Source organism: Petaurus breviceps, unplaced genomic scaffold, assembly GCF_028583685.1.
Source record: "Petaurus breviceps papuanus isolate PSGF00001 unplaced genomic scaffold, PetGlider_PUasm1.0 176, whole genome shotgun sequence".
Classification (NCBI taxonomy): domain Eukaryota; kingdom Metazoa; phylum Chordata; class Mammalia; order Diprotodontia; family Petauridae; genus Petaurus; species Petaurus breviceps.
The window spans coordinates 498,211-513,277 of record NW_027185771.1 but is presented as its reverse complement, the minus strand read 5'-3'; positions in this window follow the sequence as shown (position 1 = coordinate 513,277).

Below are 15,067 nucleotides of genomic sequence, written 5' to 3'. Positions count from 1 at the left end.
TTTTTTTTTTAAACAAAATCCACCCAAGTCACAGTTAGAAGGGGCATCAAGTAGCCAGTAACTCAGCCCTATGGTTCCACCAAGCACTAAATTTGTTGCCTGTTAGCATTTCCAGAGGGCTCCAAAAAAGGAAATCTTCAGTCCTTCCTCCCTGCCCAGCCATATTATGAGCACTCTGAAGACGTGGTTTATCATTGCTTAATTCAGAGTCCTTAAGTTTTTCAGAGTCGTTGGTCTTTGCAATGCTGTTATTATTGTATAAATTTTCTTCTGTTTCAGTTCATTGTACTCTGCATCAGTTATGCAAATCTTCCCAGTATTTTTTTGACATAATAGTATTTCGTTACATTTATGTATTGTATTTTGTTTGGTCATTCCTGAATTAATAGATACCCCTTTAATTTCCAGTTATTTTCTTTCTTTTTCTTTCCTTTTAATCTCCTCTTCAGGAACCACCCTTCAAAGTCCATGTTTTGCTCATGACCATTTACTTGGCAATATTATGATCCCTTTTAACCTCTCGCTCCTTATCCTTACTCTTTCCATGCTGAGTTTGATGTATTTCTTGTCTTTGTATCTATGTGTTCAAATCTACTTTGTCTGCTTCATATAAGAGTGAGTTTCTTCTGATGTTCTTCTCACCCCTCTCCAGTTATGAGAAGTAATAGGTTCCACTCCTTCATTGTCTTTTTTCTCCTAGTGTTTTCCTTTTACCTTCCCCTTTCTTTCCATTTTTAAAAACTCTTAAAACAGAACTGATTCATCCCTAAGTCATCTTTTCTATCATTTTTCTCCCTTAATAACCTTTGAAGACATGTTAGCACTTCATTATCATACAGACCCTTCCAACTGCCCAAATAAATTTACTTTTCTAGGTTTCTCTTGACTCCTGTATTTTCATTTCTTCATAATTACTTTGTTCTAGTATTTCACCAAAAATCCATTTCTTTCCCTCTAGGATTATGCTTATCTTTTAAAATTATTGTTGTTCATCAGCCTATAGCTTTTGCCTTTTGGAATATTGTATTTCAAGATATTCTCAATTGTAGTAGTATCTGCCTAGTCTTGAGTGTTTCTGCCTGTGATTCCTTTAGTACTTAAATGCTTTTTTTTTCTGGATAGTTGTAATATTTTGTCTTTGATGTGGGATCTCTGGATTTTGGCTATCATATTCCTGGTACTGATTCATCTGAGTTTCCTTTCAAGAGTTAATTAGTTGATTCTTTCTATTTTTACTTGAGATTCTGGTTCTAATGGATACATATAGGTTTTATTTAGGATATCTTGAAATATCATGTATAAGCTTTTTTGTAAAAAAATCATGGCTTCATGGGAGTCTGATATTCTCAAATTATTTCTCCTTGACCTGTTTTCCCAGATCAATTGTTTTTGATAAGTGATAGAATCCTAATCTTTTTATTTCTTATTATCATATGGAGTCATTGATTTCTGTCTGGTCTGGTCTCATTTTCAGGGAATCTCTTACTTGGGTAAGGTTTATCACTTTCTGTTCTAAGGTATATATTTTCCTTCCAATTCTTTCCTCCAGAGCTTTTATCTAATTTTTATTTTTTTCCTCCATTTCTTCTAGATAGTCACATACTCCTTTTGGAAAATCCATTTCTTCCCCTTTGTGTCCTTGCTTTATGTTGTTATAAAATCATGCTCTTGTTCTTGATTGGATTTTGGCATAACTGTGGCATAATAATCTTTTAAAGTAGTTGGTGTCTTTTTTTGTTATTGTCATTTTTTCATATTTTAGACTTAGGTTCCGAATTGGGATTTTGTACCAGAACAAGACTCTGTGCTCTTGGGCAAGGGGGCCCTCCCAGCTTGGTCTTATCCTGAGTCACCTAGATTTCTGTGCTGACCTCCAGCCTTTGGGTAGGTGCTATGCACTGGCAGGTTTTTTAGACCTCTCCTCCCCCAGATCTTTAATGTTCAGAGTGTTGGATCATCAGGTCCCTTTATAGCATCTCAGGACAGAGTGCTATAGGCAGACCTCAGTGCCTCTGACCTGAGGCATCCCAGTCTGACCACTGTCTCTCTCAGACAGCCACTGCAAATCATTTCCCAGGTGTATCTTGGGTATTTCTGACTACCCTCTAGCTTTTTCCAAGGGGCCTCCCATTCTTGATGACTCTGTAGACAGTCATATGGGATGCAAGGAGGTATCACTGGCCCATCTCTGGTCACATTTGGAGGCTTCCAACTTGTTTATGTATTGATGCTGACTTTTCATGAAGGCACCATTTCCTCTTGTCTATGGGCTTCTGACTGATGTTCTCAAGTAGATGAAGTCAATTACTTTAGTTTCTCTTTGTATTTCCTGATTATTGTTTAGTCCATTGCTATTTTTAAGTTTTTATTGGAATAGGTCTGTGGGAGCTGGGTTGTCTATCTTTGTCCAAGCTGCCATCTCAAACAGAAGCTCAACCTCATAACACAAGACAAACCATTCTTTTTCATTTTTTTTTTTTTGGATGGAAGGCAAAGCATTTGGGATTAATTGATTTTCCCAAGGTAAAACAACTAGTTAGGTGTCAAGTATCTGAGGCCAGATTTGAACTCAGGTCTTCCTGATTCCAGGACTGGTGCTCTATTCACCACGTCACCTAGCTGCCCCTATTCTTTTTCAAAAGTAATAAGACCAGATGTTTCATATTTGTTGATGAAAAATCTGTTTCCTATCCATTCATATCTGGAAACATAGAGGTTTCTAAAGAGAAAATGAGAACTGCTTTTGTTGACTGGTCAATTGATTAATAATCAGGTGTTTATTCCATTTGTGGGGCAGATCTTTTAAAATTGGGAAATAGCAAAAATTATATTTTAAAATCATTAATGCTAGCTCTAGGTTTTGCATAAATGTAGTCACTTTTATCAAATGAGATAATATATGTAAAGTACTTTGCAAACCTTAAAGCACTACATAAATGTTAGCTATTATCTTTCTGGATGAGGGTATAGATATGACTACCTTGCACTGATTTATTTAGAGCATTTGGGTTGTTTTTTTTTAAGACACCCAAATAAACACATTTCAGGGCAATATTTTTTTCCTATAAAATGACTTGTTCCATTTTTATTATTACTAAGAATAATGGCAGCTTCTTTTGGCGCTAACACTCTTGGAAGCAATGAGAAAGCTTGAATGTTTCACAATAACAGAGATTCCCTGTGCTCTGTACATATATTATCATGCAGTTTTGTAAAGAACCTTCTTTTTAATACTACTTTTTTTTATAAAGTTAATTGTTCTTGTTAACAGCTTGAAAGACTGTACATAGTTCCTTATTTATGTTTCTTAAGACAAGTGACTGAAGCATACAATATATCCAAACTACATGAAAGGCCAGTTTTTTTCAATAGCTAGGGCTGGTAGACCTGTATTTCAACAGAGACCTAACATCAGTTGAGCTCCATCAGCAAAAAGTCCAATACAATTCTCATATTATGTCATTTTCACTTTTAGAACCCATCAATTACATTGAATTTTCTTTTGCATGTCATTGACACAGATAGGTTTCCAAAACAGCAAACCTTTTCTAACATCATTTTCAATCACATATCATAAAAGTGTAATCAAATGAATATCTTTAACTACATCTGCTGTTTCTTCCACTTGCAATGCAAAATAGTGAGATTTTAGTTTCTCAGTTATCCAAAGGTCTTCAGACAGATAGGCAATTCTTCACACAGAATTATTTACAACTGGATCCGCAGAATCACAGAATTTGAGTGTTAGAAGGAACCCAGCCATCTAGATAGATTAACCAATTCCTGGATGAACAAAACTAGATACAGAGGCAGACTTAAATGTATGTAACTTGCCTGTATCTGTTTAGGGCACACTAAGTTTCTAGTCAGCTAAGGTTAAACACTTTAGACTTTATTCGACTTCTCACTTTCTCTGTCCCCATATCGGTTACCAAGCCTTATCAATGATGCCTTCACATCTCTTGCATCCATTCCCTTTTCTTCATTCATCTGGCCATCACCCTGAAGGTCTTCATGACCAAAAATTAGACTACTGGAATAGCTTCCTTATTGGTCTTTCTACCTTGAGTATCTCCTCTTTCCGACCTTTCAGCTTCCAGAGTGATAATCCTAAAGCAAAAACATGGGTCTGAATATTTCAGTCCATTGTTCAATAAATTCTAGTATCTTCTTATTAACTTTAGGATCAAGTAAAACAACTTTGACATTAAAACCCTTTGGAACCTTGTTCCAACCAACCTTTACATGCTTATTTATCAATTTTTCACTTACACATACACTTTGGTCCAGCCAGACTGGAATTCTTGCTTTTCTTCACACATTATATCTCACCTCCTGTCACCATGTTGTTGTTGAGTAGTTTCAGTCATGCCCAACTCTTTGTGACACCATTTGGGATTTTCTTGGCAAAGATACTGAAGTGCTTTACCATTTTATTCTCCAGATCATTTTACAGATAAGGGAACTGAGACAAACAGGGTTAAGTGACTTGCCTAGGGTCACACAGCTAGTGAGTATCTGAGTCTAGATTTGAACTCATGTCTTTCTGACTCCAGGCCTGGTACTCTATCCACTGTGCCTACCTTTGAACAAATTGAAACCTGTGCCTAGAATGCAGGGATGAAAGACTGAAGATTTCCTTTTTGGAGCCCTCTGGAAATGCTAATGGGCCATAAATTTAGTGCTAGGTGGAACCATAGGGCTGAGTTACTGGCTACTTGATGCCCCATCTAACTATGACTTAGGTGGATTTTGTTTAAAGAAAAAAAAGGATTGGAAATTATGTTGACAGCAGTCCCAGATGCATGTCAACCACCTCCTAACAGAGAGGTGATGGATTATCAGGGTGCAGAAAGAAAAATGCATGGCCACTGTATGGATTAATTTTGCTTGACCCTGTTTATTTGTTCCAAGTGGGGCTTTTTAAAAATTATTTTTCTTAGTTGTTAATTTTGGGAGTGGGAGACAGGGGAAAATGAGTTAGAAATACTGACAAAAGAGAAAATATAAAAGAAAGTCATTAAAACATTAAGAAAAAATGAATAGATGAGAAGAGAGAGAAGTTCAGAAGGAAGCAGCAAAGGAGAGTGTGGGCAGGTGTGTGGGTGTGGGTGTTGGGGCATTGTTTTGTTTTGTCCATGCAGGCTGTGAGTGGTCACAGGGGTCTGTCTAGAAGTGGCTTCCCTCCTCCATTCATCCTTTTCCAAGGCATACTTTGATTCCTACTGGGAAAGGAAGCACTAGGTTGGGGTCAGAGATTATATTTTGCTCTACTCAGAGAAAGGGGGTGCTGGACTAGAAAATTCAATGTAATTGAGTTCTAAAAGTGAAGATGACATAATGTGGAGAATTGTATTGGACTTTTTGCTGATGGAGCTCAGCTGATGTTAGGTCTCTGTTGAAATACAGGTCTACCAGCCCTAGCTATTAAAAAAAGTGGTCTTTCATGTAGTTTGGATATATTGTGCACTTCAGTCACTTGTCTTAAGAAACATGAATGAAGAACTATTTACAGTCTTTCAAGCTGTTAACAAGAACATTTAACTTCATTAAAAAGCAGTATTAAAAAAGAAGATTCTTTACACAATTGTGTGACAATATGTGTATAGAGCACAGGGCATCTCTGTTATTGTGAAACGTTCTAGCTTCCTTGCTGCTTCTGAGAGTGTTAGAATTCCCTCCTCACCTCGACCTCTTAGAATTTCCAGTTTCTTTCGAAATCCAGCTCATATATCACCTCCTATAGAAAGTCTTTCATGACACTACAACCACTAGTGCCCCCCACTCCACACACATAAAGTTCCTTGTATCTATTTTATATTGACTTTGACTGTCTCTCATCTCTTTGAGGATAGGGAGCATTTAATTTCACTTTTAAATCTCTAGAGCCTAGCCAAATGCCTGGCACATAGTAGGTACTCAAGAAATACTTATTGATTGATTGGTATACATCCAATTTGCATATGTAAGAACACGTGTTCCAACAGTTAACCAAGAATAACTGGTGATGAAAAAGAAACTTTCCTTCCCTCCTTGTTATTCTTCTTTGGAACTTTTCTCTCCTTCTTTTCCATTTCTCGTTGTCTTGCTCCCTTACTCCTACTCAGTCCCTAGGACTTGTTTCTGGACCATGGACTCAGGACTCATGGGGGACAGAGTGATGGAGGAAGGGCAAAACTGTTGGACTCTAATCCTCCTCACCCATACTACCACTACTGACTTTATCAGGGCTATGCTGATGCCATCCTATGGACATAGGCTCTCTACTCAGTCCCCATTCCCATCCCACTTCCAGGAAAAGGAGTGACCAGGATTACCTGAGCACAGAACTTGGACTTCCCCACAATGCCCATTTCATCTCATCCTCTGCCACTCATTCTGCCTTACTTCCTTTGCTTTGGATCCACCCCCACATGATGGAGAAGGACTCCTTTAAGTTTTATTGTCCTTACAAGGATCCCAGAGAAGGATGGTGGGCTGCCCACACCTTAATCCCTCACTGTCACAATGTCATGGACTCACCATCTTTTCCAGGCCTCCATCTTTCTAGCAATCACCTTTCAGGCTACTTCTCATGCACAATTCCTAACATGTCATTTGAAGTCCTTTCATTACCTTAAGGAGTCTTGGAACATTTGCACATAGTAAGCTCTTACTATATACTTTTATATTCATTAATTCTCTTCCCCAGTGGGCCAGAAGAGAAAGAAGTGGGCTAATTCATGGGGCCCTCAGAAGACAAAAAAGGGGATTTTATTTTAGAAAGTGTCTCTTAAGATTTAGAGAAATGTCACCTGAGAATCCAAAATTTCATTTGATCTTTCTGGTCCAAGATCTTTATCTGTAAAATGAAGGAATCAAACCAGGGAATTTCTCTAAAATTTTTTTTCTGGATTTAATGAACATTATATAAAATGAGCATTTCCATATGTGTGCATGTGTACAGAAAAAGAGAGTTATACATGTAACTATGAACCTCTTATGTACAATCCACTTTGAAAAATACAAAATAACAAATTCAACATGTAACTTTCAAAGTTCACAGGGAATTGCTTAGATTTCTTTTAACTTTAAATACTATGAATGCTGATAGATTAATCTAATTCAATTTAATAAGCATTTGCATATGTGTATGTGTATATACACATGCCTACATGTATAAATACACACATATAGATAGATACAGTATTAGGCTCTGGGCTAAGCTCTGTCCACATTAAGTTTAAATTCTACTGGGCTGGTGGGGGAGACATGCCATTGACACAGAAAAGCATATTCATGATGAGTGAAAGAGTGAAGGAGAAATCCATAAACTAACAAGCAGAAGTGTGAGAAAAGACTCCCCATAGGAGTAGCATGAGTCTTAAAGGAAGTTAGGAATTTTAAATAATGAAGGTAAGAACCGAGTATGTTCCAGGCATGGGGTATGACTTGTACAAGACATAGAGGCATAGGGACAGCAATTAATTCAGAGACCAGAAAGTAGATCAGTCCAAATGGAATGTAGTATAATATGTGAAGGGAAATGTTGTTGTTCAGTCATTTCAATTGTGTCCCACTTTCCATGACCACATTTGGGGTTTTCTTGGCAAATATACTGGAATGGTCTGCCATTTCCTTCTTCAGCTCATTTTTATAGATAAGGAAACTGAGGCAAACAGGGTTAAGTGACTTACTCAGGGTCACCCAGTTAATAAGTGTCTGAGGCCACATTTGAACTCAGAAAGATGAGTCTTCCTGACTCCAGACCCAGTGCTCTATTCACTGTGCCAGAATATGTTTTAAGCCAGGAAAGGTAAACTGAAGCCAAGGTTGCGAAGGGCTCTAAATGACAACCTGAGGAACTTCTATTTATCTTAGAGGCAGTAGAGAGCTATGGAAAATTCTTGAGTGTGGGAGTGACATGGTCGGACTTATATTCTAGAAAGATTATTTTGGCAGCTATGTGGCTTGGAGAAGGAAGATGCAGGAAGCTGAGAGCCCATTTAGGAGTCTGTCCTAAGCGTCCTAGCAAGAGGTCAGAAGAATGTGAATTTTAGTCATCCTCATCTGAGTGAAAAGAATAAATACACGAATAGAATCAACGAGACTTGGTAACTAATGGGGTGTGGAGGGTGAGGAAAAGGAGATAGTTAAAGGAAATCACAGGTGGCAGACCTGGGAGGCTAATGAATGAGGAAGTTTGGAGAAGAAAGTGGGTTTAGAGGGGCAGATTTTAAGTTCCTTCTTGGACATGTGGATCTTCATATACATATTCGACATCCAATAGTACATGTTAGTGCTGTAAAGCTAGAGAAATAGATTGGCGCTTAAGCAAGAGACAGGATTATATATATAAGCAAATGAACAAATAGATAAATGAATGAATGAATAAGTAAATAAATGTGCATGTGTCTATACATATATACACACATATAGTTATATATAGTTTATATCTTTTTGTTTGTATATCTTATATATTTATATGTAATGCTTATATATTTTGTATAACCATTTGTAAAATATAAATGTATATTTATACCTATTTATATACATATATACATGGAGAGAGAGAGAATATTAAATGTTTACTATGTTCTAGGCACTGTACTAAGTGCCAGGGATGCAAATACAAGTAAGCTAGTCCTGTCCCTGTCCTTGAAGTGGACAACCGAGCAGCAACAAGACAGCAATGCCAATTACAATTTAATAGGAGTGTTTATTCAGCTGGTGACTGCCTCCCTACTAAGGAAGTCAGCCCCAAGTCTTCTGCGAGGTACATTTTTATAGAACGATATGTTGTTAACAACAAAATATGTGTTTTTAGTGAAGCCTTGATAACCTAGCAAAAACAAGAACAGACTTGTATCTGGGGTATGTTTCTATCGACACAGGTGGGAAGTTCCCTCACTATTGTGGCCTATCAGGTGGTTTCCAGGGACCCTGGTAGGGGCCCTTTCTGGTAGGGCCTGACTGGGAGGGGGCTTTGATGGGCACTTCATCCTCAAGAAACTTACATTCTAATGGGAAAAACAACAACAAAATAACAGCTGTTATTTTTATGATATAGATGCCACTTTAAGGTTTACAAAACACCTTAAATATGCAATCTCATTTGATCCTTACAAGAACCTTGGGAAGCAGATGCTGCTATTATTCCTGTCTTATGGATGAGGAAACCCAGATTGAGAGAAGTTAAGTGACTTACCCAGGGTCACATAGTAAGTCACTAAGACAGGATTAAAACTGGGTCTTTTTGTCTACAAATTCAACATTCTATCCCCTCCTGCTCCATATGGTTGGGTGGATGGGGAGGAGTGGTGGGAAGGGGCCAATGGTGGTGGTCAGGAAGTGAGGTATTAGACCCCAAGTTGATTCCATGAGAGTAGAGTCCAAGATTCTTAGGGGAGGAGTTGATGATAGAGCAGAATCACATTGTTTCAAGTCAAAGTCTGGGAAATGGCCCATGAAAGAGTTTTAAGGAACATTAGGGTGTTCTGACAATAAAATTCAGTGTTCTTTGCATTATACCATAATATCTTCTTCAGAAACTCAAGATACACAAAGTTCCACAGCTGTTTTCACCTGGCAGCAAGAACCCCTGTATGCCTAGCAAAATACCAGCATTTTCAATTCACTTTATGGCTTTGGAATCAAGTTTCTCCATTGTCTAAATCAATATCTATTTATCCATCCATCCATTCATTTATTTTTAATATTCATTTTTTACAATTTTACGATTTTGAATTCCAAAGTTTCTCTCTCACTCCAGGCCCTCCCCTTCCCATTAAGAAGGCAAACAATATGATTGACAGAACCATTTACCTCCCTATTTCCAACATGCCACTGTAATCTTCCTCTCATCATATTAATTCTCCATTCTAGGTCATCCATTGTTACTGCCTTTGGGGCAGGATTCAGGTCCTATCACCTCTTCCTGACCCTATTTGTGTGTAGGCCGGCTTGCCCTGTGCTCTCTGCGCATTCCCAGACCACCTAACCTGGAAGCACTCTGCTTCCCTGACCTCATGGGATGGGAAATAACCTCCTTTGATTGGCTACATAACAAGAAAGACTATGACTTTAAAACTAGCCAGACTGAGACAAGTCACTCTTTGCTGCTGTATCCAGAGGATGAATGTCATAGTTCACCCATAGCCTGGGTACCATGAACTGATAAGAGGGGAAGGGTCTCCCTCCTTTACTCCAGCTTGTAGAAAAAGACCTGGGAGGTTTTGTTTCTGTTTTGTTTTGATTGTTCTTCTCAGTTGCAAGTTCTGGCAGTGATCCCCACCAGACTCAGTAGTTTGAGCTATGGCAACCTTGGAACCAGGATTCTAGAAAGGATATTATAGCCAGCCTAGTTCTGGCTAGGGATGTTTCCCCGAAGGAAAGACTAGTGAAGCCAGGGTTCTGGGGACTCTTGCCCAAAGAGGAATTTTGGACTTGGAACTGAGACTCTGCTTTACATGAAATATACTAAGCTATAAACCTAATCCTTTTACCCTCCACCCCTCCAGTGACGGAAGTAGTATAAAGGGGAAGGAGGAAGATGCCTCTTTCCTAATGGCAGTAAATTTGACTATTTGGAATCATAACTTTTGAAGCAAATATTCCTTTGAAAAAGCAAATCTGATTGTTAGTAATTAAATGGAATTGGGATCCAGAGGTCCTACTCCTACAACTGAGGGGATGCCATCAGGGGAGACTGGAGCCAATGGGAGAGAGACTAAAAGCCCTCAAACTCCTTTAAGGGCATTCAGGAAGGGCCAGGGTAGTCATCATTAATGCATAAATGTCATACCTTTCTGAATTCAGGGTCCTTCATGGCAGGATCTCTTGTTCATATCTCTTTGACACTTTTGCAGCTAGGGGGCGCCATAGTGGATAGAGTGCTGGGCCTGTAGTCAGGAAGACTGACCTTCCTGAATTCAAGTCTGGCCTCAGACACTTACTGGCTATGTGACTCTGGGCATGTCGCTTAAACCCTGTTTTCCCCAGTTTCTTCATCTATAAAACAAGCTGGAGAAGGAAATGGCAAACCAGTCCAGTATCTTCCCCCCAAAAAAATCCAAATGGGGTCATGAAGAGTTGGACATGACTAAAAAACGACTGAACAGCAGCAACAACATTTACACTTCATTTAGTATATTCCACAGAATATATTACTTTATGGCAATCACACTTGAAAAACTTCAAAGGGGTGTAATGGTGAGCACAGAAGTAGTTCATACCTCATTTCAGCTATTGAATTAACACCTTGTTTCAGTTCAAGTTTCTTTTGAAACTTATATCAAGTCTGTTAAGAGACAGAATGTGTGAATCCCACAACTTGTGAACCCTGGAACTCATGAACTGCAACAGGAAGGGGGGAGCTAATAACCACATATAAGGAGAGGCCCAGGCCAGAGACAGAGGAACTGAGGAAAGGACTCTTGTGGTGGTGGAGTAAAGAAGGAGAAAATTTGTGGTATCCCAGCATTCTGTTTGTTTGCTCTATGTTGATGTTTGTTTGTGATACTTTGTAGAGAGGCCCTGGGACCTTGCTGGAAGCCCTGAAATAGGATTTTTCTGGTTGTATGTTTACAGAGGTTCTGCAGGAGGGTTTTGGAGCTCCTGGGACTTTGCTGATGATTTGTGCTGACCTCTTGGACCTTGTTTGGGGGTCTGTGTTGATTTCTATGTTGATAATTTGTGTTTTCTCAGACTTTGTTGGTGGGTCTGAGTTGATTTTACAAGCAGATAGTGAATTAATGATGGTGCCAGCAATGTGGATGAATATTATTGTGGCTCTGTCAAGCTTTTTTTCCCCAGAAACAGGAACTGTGAAGGACTTGAGGTGGACTGTAAACTGTAAACTTCAATATGGAATGGGAACTGGACAAGGAGCTGGACAAGGAACTGGGGTCTGCTTGCCTTTGAAACCAGGTGACAGTCGGAGCTGGGGCCATGGAAGAGGAATGATGGAAGCTGATAGCCAGCCTCGAATCAAGCTGAAAGAAGACTTTACTTGGATACTGTGTACTGATTGAGAAAATTATGATTTACTGTGACCTAGGTGTGGAAAACTTTGACTTTTGTACTTTGTGATTGAATTAAGGAATTTATGATTGACTAAATGAATGTACTTTGTTTAAAACTATGTGACCACTTTGGTGAAAACTATGTGGCCATTTTAGTGATAAGTTGTTGAGTTGTGACATGGTGAATGCTGTATTTTGATTTTCTGTGATAAGTTGTAACATTCTGAATGCTGTACCTTGATTTTCTGTGAATGTTTTGCTCTGATTTGTTATTGAATAGAGTTCACTATATTGTGTAAGCAGAACCTTGAAAGCTGTTCACAGCAGCGGTCCTCTGGAAAGCTGCTTGTGCATGGCTTAATAGTTGGTCCTCTTGGAGAATGAAGGACAAACAACAATATTCCACAATGCCCTTTTGAATCTCTTCTTTATTTGTGAATTCCTCTAAATCATTAAATTTTTTCTCTACGACTCCTTGAATTTCTTCAATTTAACTAAAACCTTGCTTTCCTGTGACAACAAATCCTTTATAACTCTCTACTGTCTCCTCCCTAGTCCTAAGTTGCCTTGAATTTAATATGTTTATGTTTTATATCTATATCTATATATTCATCAGGATCATGCCCACTAACCATGATTATACTCAAGACTTTGCCTTGGGCCCTCTTCTCTTCTCCCTCTAAACTATTGCTTCATGATTTTGTCAACTCCCATGGTTTTAATGATCATCTCTACATAGATCATTCTCAGATCAATTTATTAACCTCTTACCTATAGACCTACAGTCTAATTACCTACTGCCTATTAAATATCTCAAACTGGATGTCTTATAGACCTGTTAAACTCAACATATCCAAATTGGAACTTCTTCCTCCCCCCCAAATTGTCTCCTTTTCCTAACTTTTCTGTCACTATCAAGGGTGTCACCATACTAAGAGTCACCTAAAGTCAAAAGCTAGGTGCCATCTTTAACTACTCACTTTCTGTTACCCTACCCCAACTTCAATCATTTGCCAAGTCCCATCCATTCTATTATCACAACATCTCTCATATACACCCCTTTGTCTCTTCTGACCCTGTCACCACAGTGGTTCAGTCCCTCTTCACTTCTACCCAGACTATTGCAATGGCCTGGGGGATGGTGTCCCCTGCTTCAAGTCTTTTCCCGCTCTAGATGTCAAAGTGAGCTTCCTAAAGTGCAGGTCTGATGATTTTACTTCCCTCCCCACCCCCGCATCCAATCAGTGGCTCCCTATTACCTCTAGGACCAAATATAAAATCCTCTTTTTGCCTTTTAAAGCCTTCTATGAACTGAATCTTTCCTACCTTTACATTCTTCTTGAACTTTACACTTCTTATACTTTTTCATATATTCCACAATCTAGTGACACTGACTTTCTTGCTTTTTCTCGAAAAAGATACTTCATCTCCCCAGATCAGGCATTTTCACTGTGTGTGCTCCATACTTGGAACTCTCTGTCTCCTCACCTGCACTTCCTGGTTTCCTTGGCTTCCTTCAAATTACAGATAAAATCCCATCTTTTGCAGAAAGCCTTTCATAGTCCTCAATCTTAGTACCTTTCCACTAAAATTATCTCCAACTTATCCTGTATAGATCTTGCTTGTATGTGTTTGTTTACATGTTATCTCCCAATATTAGACTGAGCTCTTTGAGAAAAAATATTTTTTTGCTGTTCTTTAAATCCTTTGCACTTAACATAATTCCTGGCACATAGTAGGTACTTAATAACACATCTAGTTTGAGATGTCGAATAGGAAGTTAGTACTGCAAGACTGCAGGTCTATAGGTTAAGGCTGGATAAATTGATCCAAGAATGATCTGTGTAGAAATGATCATTAAAACCATGGGAGCTGACAAAATCATGAAGCAATAGTTTAGAGATTCAGTGGGCTTGCTGATTGATTTATTAAAGGGGCAGAACAATATAGTGGAAAGTGCTGGATTTGAAGTCAGAGGACCTGTGTTCAAATCCTGATTTGGAAATTTCCTATCTCTGTGACTTTGGGGAACTCTCTTTCCATTACTGGACCTTAATTTCTTCTTCTGTAAAATGAGAAGGCTGTACCAGATGATCATTCAGATTTCTTCTAGTTCTAAATGATCTTCTAATCCTCTCATTCCCTACCACCCCATTCCCAAATTAACAGGGGCAGAAAAAGGTGTTAATATACTTTATGCCCCATACTATCCTCCAGATGCTCATGTACTATTATCACTCAATAAGCTTTCCACTTTTCAAAATCCAGACAATAATCTAATTATGTATTGTCCTCTTTTGATTCTTTCCTTCCATGGTAGAAATAATATCCTAACCCCTACCCCCATGAAAATTAGTCTAGTTTTTCCCTAAAAGATGTTGAGACACTCTCCCCCCCCCCCGGCCCCCAACACACAAGATTTCAAATTTGGGTTGGCTTAAGAGACAAAAGACTCAAACTGTTGACATCATTTACTCATTGTACAAGTATAAAGCAGCTACAAGAAGCTCCAGGGGGTGGATAGCTTCACCAGAGTGTCAAAGTGAGACATTTAGGCAATTTTTTTTTTAGTATTTATTGAAACAATATAATTATAAAATCATCTTTTCTGTTTATATGTGCAAAGTCAGATACAAAGACAGTCACACAGAAAAGAGATTTAACTATTAATCTTGCCTAAATTCTCACCAATGCTGTTGATGTTGTGATGATGCTAGATTTTCTGACTTGCGGCTTTCCTGCTTTAACCATCATTGCTAAATGGACAGAGTAACAGACCTCTCAGAATGAACCCTGCTCTTTCCCCTTTGCTCTGGTAAGAGAGATATGTATCTAGATTTACAATAAGGTTTTCAGTATTTAGATTGTTTATTTGAGTAAGACACAAGCCTAAGTTGGTTTCAGCAGTTAATGTAACTCATTTTAACTTGAGGGCAGGAAGCCAAACAGACAGATGAGACAGAGAGAAATATACACACACATATACAGAAAGACAGAAACAGAGATAGTGACAGAGAGAGAAAGAGAGAGAGAGAGAGAGAGAGAGAGAGAGAGAGAGAGAGAGA